At 36.0% G+C, this 11,771-nt stretch overlaps 1 protein-coding gene across 1 annotated transcript in view; it reads left to right on the forward strand.

The window, feature by feature from the left end:
- Positions 1–11,771, forward strand: part of LOC141428068 (uncharacterized) — a gene marked incomplete at its 5' end in the record, with an annotated part of 43,602 nt that overhangs the window by 21,167 nt on the left and 10,664 nt on the right.

An 11,771-nucleotide genomic window follows, 5' to 3' on the forward strand; every position in this document is an offset into this window, starting at 1 on the left:
ATTATGCATATCTACTCGTACTTAATTCTATTAATACGCATACAGAATTCACATAACTTTAATATTCGTATTATAATTACGTGTAGCGATATACATACTTAGTGCCATCCACGAAGACGCATGATTTTGACAAAATTAGACATTAATGACATTGTTATAAGAACCTCGGCACGCGTCATCGTGAATGACTCTACCTATAATTTTGGTGAATAAGCCTAACGTTAATTTTTCTAATCATTAAAAACTTTAAATTTGAGATGCATAAAATGGTACCTATAGGTTAGTACGGTCACGGTGGGGTGCAATAATATTATAATTTTAATCCAATTCGTGAAATAAGATAAGAAGATAAAACGTGTTTATATTAAGAATGATTAAAGAACAATAACATGGCAGGGCTGACGGTTGTTTTTGTGTAGTTTGAGCGCTTCGGCTCTAACGCACTAGTATTATACTCGAGTCCAGAATTAGGCGCACCAACTTGACAGTCATTACACACAAATGTTGCCACAGTTACACCAATGCTGTAATATCGATATAAAAAAAAACTTAATATCGATGTTAGCAAAAAACTCAATACGAGATAATTTATTAAAAGTAAATGTTGTATTTGCAAGATTTCGAAAAAAAAGTTGAACATCGGGAAGGACGCTATCTGCCATTTTGTTTTATTGACATTTCATATATTATGTACTATATCATTCGACTAAACTGTCATTTGGCTTGCTTGGAACTATTTCCGTTATTGTGAATTTTTCGTTACGTTATTACTTGATCTTATCCATTTTGTCGTACCAGGCCTAAAGCTATGAAAATAGGTCCAAAAGTGACAAACATTTTCATTCCACATCTACACAAGTTCATACCGACAAATGTGTATCGACATATTCCTAAGCCTATTTTTTTTGCTATGTCTGGTAACATTTTCAGTTGTAAATCTAGTAAGCCTAATTTTGGAATCGAGTATAGGAACTCAACCTAACTTATTTACCTGGATATATCTACCACTACCATACTGACTCTTCCCTCCTAATAAATATCCTAATAAATATTAAATTGAAATAAGCAGCCATTTTTAATTAGTTATTTTATCACTCTGCATTATATTAGTTTGGTTGTGCTTCGTAATCAAGTTATGCTAGATAAAGTAATTTCATTTTATTATTACGAGTATAGTAATATAAGTTATGCATAATAACGTTATACGAATATACATTAAGTACGCGTGTTCATTATTATGCTATTTTTTACTAGACCACGTCAACGTTATGCATAATAGAGTCATGCCAAGTTTGTTATGCGTTTTTATAATAAGACAGTTAATTTTATGCATGCCAATTAAGGGACACCCCTTAGAACAACCTATCACGTCAGTTTACCATGGCAAAAGCCTAAACATTTTAGTCCTGTAATTCAAAGTCAAAGCTAAAATATCTTATTTCAATTTAGGCTGAATATAACAAGCACTTAAGAATCTAACAAAGTCTGCCACCGGTTCGGAAACACCTGTGTTGAGAAAAATCCGACAAGAAACATGGTATACATTTTTTTAACCAGAGCTACCATACCAATAATACCATACGTATTAATATTAAACTCAGTCAGTCATTAGACTGACGTCGTATATGTATAAGATATGACACAACATTTTATTTGTTAACACATTCGGCCCCAGTGATACAACATCTGTGACCTTTTAGTTCTTACTGCTACGCCAGTGACACGTATTTGTGACTGCTGTGGGATAGGCATGGGCATAGTGTAAGAGCTTAGTGGATCATCACATTTGGCTCCGGCAAAATTTAGTATGAAATTAACGAATGTAACCAAACTGGCAAGCAAAAGCTGCCAAAAGAATCCATTCACGGTATCATTAAATGGCAGGTCCAAAATGTTTTACCAATCGTTGGTAAGTTATCTGCCGTCTTTGTCTTATTTGTCCCATCCCAATAAACAAATATGGTATTAAGATAGCGACCTTCTTCTTGGGGTACTTGATATAGTATATCGAGTGGCGAAGCGTCCATAGAACTCTATTCCCATCGGCTTGCCCAATATTTACAAAATAGGACTACAGGACATACATGATTTATGAAAGATAATTATATGACCTTTGCTTCGGCTTTACCACGAAAAAATTTGACGCTACGCCACTGTGATACACCGTATCATGCCATAACCGTAATAGGAACGTGTCAGGAACGGAATGTCAAGCGCATAGGTACATGACACGAGATGGCGACGGTTGGTTAGGAAAACGTTGCTAGTGGGCATAGTCTCATACTTGTCGATACAAAGAATTTGCCTTAGACGTTGCTGTTACGGTCATGATAGATATGATATGGTGTACCTAATGGGTAGAGACCTTTACAGACACGACAAAAGTACAATTTCAAAAACTTAATTCCAACTGCAACTCAACTGCCGACTGTCCATACATTTTTCATCGCAGTGCATATTTTCTACCGGTAGCAACGGCAGAGATGCTGTACTTACACTGCGGTGGTTGTTCAGACTATTTATTTAACACCTCTACTTAGAATGATGCTGTTTCTTTGATGTGCATTGTTGGAATGTTGGATCGACTAAGCCCGCCTGCTGTGGATTAAATAGAAAACCTGCGTAAAATGTGCGCTAGAGTTGAAGTTTTAATGAACGAGCTTAGTGATTGGTAAATAATTAAATGTTCAGCTCATCGAGCGATGTGATAATGAACTAGCATTCTTCGTTTTACTTACCTACTATATGTTAAGTCGGTACTGTGTTATTTATCAACGAAGTTTCTGTTAGTATTAATTTCTCGTTTAGTCATTGGCTTTGCCAGACTCAGACAAAACATATTTTTTATTATTTTTACTATATGATATTTTTTTGTCTTCACCATGTCGGCATCTATATATATGCGTCCCACTAATGGGCACAGGCCCCCTCTCAGAACGAGAGATCTTAGGCGTTGTTCCCACGCGGGCCCAGTGCGGATTTCGAGCTTCACACACACCATCCAATTTGCATGTGTGTGTGTTATAGTACGTTTCGAATGTAATTTCTCACATAGATGTCGAAAACTTAGAGGTGCGAGCCTATACATGCCTGAACTCACAACCCTCTGCTTCGGAGACCATATGTCAAACCATTTAGGCTACCTTACCTCAGGTACGGCTATCATCAAGTAGAAAATATTTTTAGTTACCTGCAGTAAAATCCGAATTATCCAGTATCTAATAGAGTTGAAACTCCGAAGGTACATATTGCATTGTATTTTATCTATTCATGGAGCATGTTAGACATGAAGTGTTACGGTTCGAATCTTTGTCTCTTCAGCATTTTCGAAAAAAAAAAATCAAATAACACAAAGTACACATAAACACATAAAGTGTGTATGTCCAGAAAAGTCTTGTTATTCGATGCATTTTTGTAGTTAACATTACAAAATGTATTGCTAATTTAACTGAAATCAGTTTATGTACTTTGACATGAGATTATCAATGCCACCATCAAAAACAACAAAACGACCAGCGTTAAACGATTTTTTTCCAACCGAAATCATGGCATGTGGCTTGCAATTTTTTTTCCAATATTTGCTTTGGCTCAAACGACTAACAGCTGAAGTACCACAAAAAATATATGTATGATACAAACAAAAAAAAAAACTCTGCCAAAGTTTTTATTTACAAAATGCGTGGAAATCAGGGTCACGCAGGAATTTCACGGAAAAAAAATATGACAAACGATAACGGATGTAGTTCTCCCGCGTCCTTGCGTTTTTAGACGTTAGTTAGCGCCAAGTGAGAGCACATGTCCAAAAGGTGTGCTTCTAATTGGGTCCGGGCAGCGCGGCGCCGCGCCCGCGCCCCCCGCCGCAAGCTATCTTGACATATCTCCGGACGTAGTCCCTTGTTTTATTTTACGAGCCATCTCTCAAGCCCCGTCTTTTTTCTACGCTATTGTGTTTATGCTGTTTCGAGTCGCGCACTTGATATATTGTCGTCATATAAACCGAGAGCTCGCTAATTCCGAATAGCGCTCCGCTGATTTATACGAATACAATTAGTAAATTACAATAGTTAAGGGAGCATATTAAACAAGAGCTACAGCTCAAAAGATACAGCTTTGGTCGGTAATTATCTTTTATGACGGCCGATTGCCGGGAATGCTAATGTTGCCGAGACAGATATCTGTGTCTGAGTATTTAAAAAATATACACACTGTCTGTTATTTGATTTAATTTAGTATTTATTTGAATTTGTCGTCTGCGACGTGGTGTTATTGCCGGGTACCTACCTCTTACATTACTTTTATTGAATACGCAGTAAAAGAGGTAATGATAGCCTTCTCTTTTATTGATTCGTTGTAAATCAACCGTCGACGCAATTGGATTTAAATTTTATTGGCATCCTCTCGTAGGTATGTTAACTGAACTAATTAAGTATTATTTAAGGTTCGCCTCTTAGAACCGTCGACGGATCTGATAATAGGCCGATGGCGACGCTCCGCTGACTAGTAAATGGTATAACCGCTACATTGTTTCAATTTGTTGAAATTAATATGTCACAGTTGTTATATCGTACATAACACGTGCTTAATAATGTAGAACAAGGGTTATTTTCATTTTCTTCCGTCCGCCTCGCGAACTAATAAAGCAACAGCAAATATTGTCAGACAATATGTAACACGTGTTTGCTACTGTGCCTTGCCGGTTGACATTTGTCGTCTTTCCTCTAAAAAACACTTTGATGCTTATTTTCGTATTCGCCGGGCTCGTTGATAGAATCATCGATTTGTAGAAATATCTCGGTGTGGGGTAGGTACTTATTTTTTTTATACGCCTTGCTCCTCTTTGAAACGAGACACTTAAATGTGTCATCGCAGCTTCCTATTTAGATGAGCGCCGCTTTAATATTTACCCATTAATAACGCTCTCTTGATGATAACTTGTAATAAATTATGTAATAACATTTTTTTAACACTCTACGACGTTTCCCTTATCGCGCTGTTGATCACTGTAAGTGATTATTTTGATGTTTGAATTAAGATCACTCGTTTATTTTTTATTTTTACGGTTATATTTGGTTTTAATGAATGTGTAGTTCCTTCCTCAATACCGTTTCTCTTTATGTATTATTCTTCCGCTAAGTTCTGAAAATAAATTGAAGTAAGTATGATATAAAAGGTAAATCTAAGGATCGTAAAAAGTTCTTGTTAGGTCCAAACGTGCTACGTAATCTAGTATAAGAATCTGTAATTTAAACCATTCTACAATCCTATGATCTGTAATATTTTTTGCTTAACTTGTCTGTCGTAATATTACAAAGCTTGTCCTTCTCATTTTACAAACTTAGATAAGATTGGTTATAGATTCTTAAAATCTTTTTTATATGCATACCTTTGTGCGCCTGAGTCACCGTATTGTAGCTATCAATAAACACCGACCGGCTTTTCTGGTTCAAGTATATAATCGCTAATCTATGCATATAATAAAACTGTAATGTAATAAAAATGCACATTTTTTTTTTCAGTGCTTTATTTAATACGATGATATGAAAAAGGAAACTCACAAACTTTACTTTGTTTTAGACTGATATTACGTTTTCATGATTGTATGCAATATCAAATATTCGTCATAAATAATCGTTTACTTTTGGGGGTGGAAACGGCTTACCGCCACTTGCACAGTAGAGCGATCGGAGAGGGTTAAAAAAATAAATCGTTTCCTAAGCTATGGGTGACGTTTCCATACATTTTGACACTACTTGACCCTGGGTTCGCACTTAACCCTGCCTTATCAAAACTCACACTCTTAAAATGAGAACTTTCTGTGGAGGTGCACTTCGTTGGAAGGATCTCTTTTTTGGAAGGTGTACCTACCTACTATCACCAAAAGTGGACTAATGGGACTTCCCCAAAAATTATAGGTATCCACTGCGACAATAAATGAAATTCAACGACAGAGTCCTGTTACCATGCAATTTTGCGTGTCGTAGATGTTTTTTTGTATGCAATTGGCTCATCACAGTTTAGTCTAAAATGGCTACTTTTAACTTTGGCTTTACAATCTCTTAACACCCGTTTTGCTAGTTTCACCTAGCAATCCACCGACGAAAAGTTTCCAAAATTGCGAAACTTTCAACGTGAGAATTTCTCGGTAGCTTCTGAGATAGTTCTCGGGAACGAGAATTTATTTCCTGACTTGTTCTAATTTATTTATTAATTTTGACAATAATTAGGTATACATAATACAATTACTCTATGTAAAATACAATATACAATACGATTTTTGCTATAATTAACGCGAAAATACAGAAACCAGTGTAAGTTGAATTTTGTCTAAGAATAATTACTACGGCAGAAGAGATCATTATAAGGGAGCTGCTAGAGTTTGGCTAATGAAAGATGAACCCAGCTATTAGCTTCGCTCTCTGTTTGTTTTTGTTTGAAGGTTAATAAGAATATTTTTGAGAACCGCAATTTGTGGTTCTTAAGATTCACTTTCTTTTAAAAATATTCATATTATTTTTATTATATTCAACATATCGTTTTAAATAATTACTTATTTTCCAATAGGCATGCGTTAGACAGAGAAGCATAAAGTAGGCGCGATTCTTATGCCTAAACGTCACTTTTGTACGGCAGAGAAGCTTCTGTTCTGCAGGGCTACTACGAAACTCGAAGTTCGTGTCGTGCTGTCTCTCTCGCTCTCGTATTAAATAGTATAAGTGTCAGAGGGACCGCACGACACGAACTTCGAGGTTCGAGTTTCGTAGTAGCCCTGATGAGCCTGTTCTATGAAGTGCAAAATTCAAACTTGCTGTCCTGCTGACGCTAATATTATTTAATACGAGAGAGAAGGGGACGGTACGCAGTTTTCGCAGGTTCATCTTTCATTAGCCAGACTACTTATGTAGGTATCCGGAATTGGAAAAAATTAACTCGTATAGAAGCCGTAACCAACCTGCATGGCAAATTTTGACCTTTTTTATATAGGTCGGTATATAGTTCTTTTTTCTCAAGTTCGTTATTCTTTTGTTTTTTTGGCTTTAAAAATCAGCTCGCTGCAAAAACGGAACTCACTCGTAAAAAATTTCGTGCGATTATTTAATATAACTTTCGGCGTGATTGAACGCAACAACAGTGCATCGATCAAGTAACTTCGACTTTTAGCGATTAAGCCACATGGAAAATAACTGTCTATCACAGGTTTTGTGAGTTCAATTATGGACGTCATATGCTCTCAGACTAATTCAAGAAAGGACGCCCGAATTTGCTTGTTGTTACACTAAAGATCGATGCTGTGCGAAAACGAATAATGCAAGATCGTCATGCATGTTACAAGCCTGTCAAGTATAAATAAGATATTTCATGAACATTTGGGAAAAAAAATTGTTCGCGATGGATCCCGCATATTTTAACAAACGAACAAAAAGAGGCTCGCATTGAATGGTGCAAGAAAATGTTGAAAATACAATCACGGTGAGTCAATAGCGGTTTTTATTTAATATCTACACAGGTGATGAATCCTGGATTTACACTTACGACCCCGAAACTAAACAACAGTCGACGGTATGAGTGTTAAAAATTAGCCGAACCCAACCAAAGAAACTTGTGTAAAAGGCACTTTGAAACATAGGTAGTCACGACACGATGTGAGCGACAGATGATGATGAAGATGTAAAGACAGGAGATGTTCAAGAGGTTTATTAAGTAAGATCGAAGGCACCTGTAACAATGCATACAAAAAAATAACTTAATATAAAAAACTAATAAATTTGGGATGTTCGCGCACTAAAACCTTTTTAGGCCATACACAGTGCAGGGGTGCTCTCTGGCAAAGGACTTGTCAGTCTGGCTCAGTCTTTTTTATCCGCTCACTTCTTGTGCTCGTAATAAACCGCATTGCAAAAACAAGAATATTTCCTCGCATCCGCATCACAAGACCTCCGCACCACATCATCGGCCGGAGCCCTAACCAGGTGAGTGCTTCTTCACTGTTGGAAATTCCATTTGGCATAGCGCGCTCTCGGTCTTCCGCCACCCATTAAAATTGGCTATTTACATGCCATACCATGGGACGTCGTAAATAAGCCAAAATTGTTACAAATGTTGTAGGACTTACAATTGTGCCTTCAAGATCCCTTAGAGGGTTAATTAAAACAGGATACAAATGTGTGATGAAACTGGTTATAAAACACTGTTATTAACTGCATTGTGAAACTGTTATGATATATGATCGAATAGGAATTGATGTTAAAATAATAAAAAATATTTAGCACGTCTTTATAGTACGGCTGATGATCGCAGAATGATTTAAATAAAAACAAAGTGAAATTTGAATTGAATTTTTAAAACGAACCAAAACATGAAATGAGGAAGAGGTTAACTATCGACAAGGCTTGATCAGCCTTGTTACAAGGGTCGCCTGTTTTTTTTTTGTTATAAATGGCCATAAAGCTATAGTACCACCAGAGAAACGTAAAACAGTTAATTCTGTTTGGTACACGACCATTTACTTGCCGGAAGTCTGAAGAAATACGAAAAGATAACCAGAAACGAAAAATCATTTTTAATCATGAAAATTTGGAAGCTCAGAAGATCGAATTAACGGGTCATTCGCCGCACTGGCTTAATTTGGCACCCAATCACTTTTATTTCTTTCCAAATGTGAAGAATAAATTATGGTTAGGTAACGATTTTCGATATGAAAAGAAGCAATCGCTGCTTTTGAACAACACGTTTTAGAGATACCTTACTTGGACTAGAAAAAGTGCTATACAAGTTGGTTTTAACGAATGAAAAAGTGAATAAAAAAAAAATGTTATACCAATACGAGCAAAAAATTAAAACATGGATCCTCCTCGTCAAACTAAACAATATTAGTTCAGTGACTTTTAAAAATAATGGAGTCTTTGAATTTTCCTTTTTTCATACAAATTAAATAATGCTATCAATATACGTACCTACGCCATCCCAGAACACAACTGACGTCGCCTGTCACGGTACAAACATCAAGCATTTTGCTTTAAGTACATTGCTTCTTCGAATAAACATAAAAGTGTAATAAGAAATTAAAACTAATTATTTTTATGGTCGCTGAACTAATGTTGGTCAGTTTGAGGAGTATGATCTATGTTTTAATTATTTGCTCATATTACAGGCCACACCCGTTATACGTATCGTTGTTTTTTCAATTCCAGATTCATAAGTAGCAGCCCTCGTACATACCCGTACAATACCCGTATGCGACAACATACTTTAAAAACCAAAAAATGCCCTGTAAAAATCAAACAATGTTTTGGATATGAAGTTCCAAACCGCAATGTACGGCGAATGCTGTTTGCTATTTGTAGCTTTCTCTAACAAAATTATTAAATATTTTTCTGTTGTATATAGAAAACAAAACGATGGCAGAATAAATAATTTAAAAAAAGTTTTTTTTTTTATATTCAAAAATTTAAATCTAAAAAAGAACAAAATTTATCGTTGTGTGGACCGAACTCGCTATTCCTTTCCACTTACCTACACGACTCTTACTAGTAGGCGTCGAATTTGTCAATCACAATCTGCTCCACAAAACTGGTGCTGGACATATCTGTTTGCAAAAATGTTCTCAGAAATTGAATGAGAATTTAAGCAACTTATTGGTAATCACTAATCAACAACCAAACAATCAACAAAATAATTAACTGTATCGTACTATAAAACATGTAAATAATATGGAGTATTGAACATTTTCTTTTTTAAACAATAATTTTCATATTGCAAGAATGTTCTCAGAACATTCTCGAGAATGTTTCCACGTTTTACGAATGTTCTGCAACTTGTACATTGCTAGCTTCACCCATAGCCAACAATGTTATCAAATCTTACAAGTAAAATTTATCTACACATTAAATGAAATTTAAAGACAAAGTCCAGTTGCGATGTAATTTTGCGTGTCTTAGATATTATTTTATGATATGTTAAGCCAAATGAGACCTATAACGCGTTTTGACTCTAGAATCAGCTTAATATTTTAATTCGTTTCTAACGACGTTGTAATTGTGAAGATAAAGATTTGTTTACTCAATAAACGACCGGTGTTATTACAGCTGATTTACGACCGTTCGATTTCAATCGGGGAGGAGCCGCGTCCTTTCAGATATAATTAAATCCAAGTCATTTGATGATAGTTTCCCACAATAGTCTTATTCTTTTAATATTTTATGATTATTGGCTTACGACTTCTGAGTATCTTTTTGCTTGTGTGTGAAATAAAGTTGTTCAATAAATAAGTATTTTCCCAGTTTCCTAGCTTGTATTCGACCTGAAAAAACTTTATTGGCAATAGCAAAAAACTATATTTTACTTGCGTATTAGATCTGACAGTTCAATTAAAATACCAAGATTCTACTAAATACCCATGGGAATCTCCAAGAATTATTTATTTTACCTGTTTTCATCCCTATTCCACGGGAATATAAGTGGTTGTGTTGTTATTCGGGAGAACCAGCTATATGCGCGCGCAACAAATTTTAAAATCCGAACATCTGTTTCGGTGTACAAACACACGCACACAAATACATGCGCACGCATGCACACGCACGCATGCACTCATGAACTGATAAACTTTCGCATTTATCATATTAATTGGATTTATTTGTAGTTCTGTTTTATATTTTATTACTTACTTACCTTTATGTAGGCCTGAAATGGTTCATTAAATTCTGAAGTCAAGGTGGCCCTTTCTCCATGTAGCATAAAGGTACAATTAACATCATTAGTTTAGGACCATCCAACTTAATTGAACGTTGTTTGCATATGATAACTCTTTTTGTGTTAATGATTCGAGATCGTTTCACCACTCATTGACGAGGGCCGGTGCGCTCTAATTGGTTCTAACTTGAGCGCAATTACAACCTTTTTTTATATCCATGGCGCCTGCCCAGCGACTGGGATTCTATTTCATAGTAAAAAATATTTTTAAACAGACGTATAATATTTCGGTTGCACGCGCTATTAACGCCAAGTCGACGATGGGAGTGTCGTTGCGGAAAGCAATTTAAGACTGATTTATTCCGGTGCTCGGCTCGTCGTTGACATCTTTCACTCCTAACTATGACGGTAGTTTTCTTAATGATTTATTAGAACGAGATCCGCGTTCTGCATTCTGTTTCAATTAAATTGACCATTTAGACATTTAATATCTCAATTTGTGCACTTGGCGCCTTAAATGTAAAGAAATTTGCATGTTCGCGTCAGCTGAGAGCGCAAACAAAGGCGACAATATTTAAGTTCAAACTACTTAGTGTGACACGTTACACGTTCCAGAAATCGATTCCCCGACCGACTCGTTCGTTCCGCTCGCTTGTTACTTTGTGAAGTGGTGCACGACGGCTAAGTTTTGCTTTATTTGTGGTTTTTCGGGGTTTGTGTGGAAATACAAATATTTTTAATAAGTTTGTTGTCAAATTTTATTTTAGTTTCATTGTTTCGAAACGTTGGAGTAGTGAACGTGTTGAATTGATTAGGTACCAGGCTTTACTCGCGTCTTCGCACGCGTAAGTCAATAGATTTGGCACTCGCATTACAATTCATAAACTTAACTGAATTTCCGTGGCAATGCCCAAAAAATATATCGTGGTCTCATTTGTGTATGACTAACCAACCCATGCAACTAGTGCAAAATGTTATGTCCTAGACTTATAATTTTACATGGGGATTCATGGGATTGTCGGTATAAAAAGTACTTACCTTATGTGTGATCCCAGACATTCAACTATTTACGCATGCATTATAAA

Source organism: Choristoneura fumiferana, chromosome Z (assembly GCF_025370935.1).
Source record: "Choristoneura fumiferana chromosome Z, NRCan_CFum_1, whole genome shotgun sequence".
In the NCBI taxonomy this organism is placed as follows: domain Eukaryota; kingdom Metazoa; phylum Arthropoda; class Insecta; order Lepidoptera; family Tortricidae; genus Choristoneura; species Choristoneura fumiferana.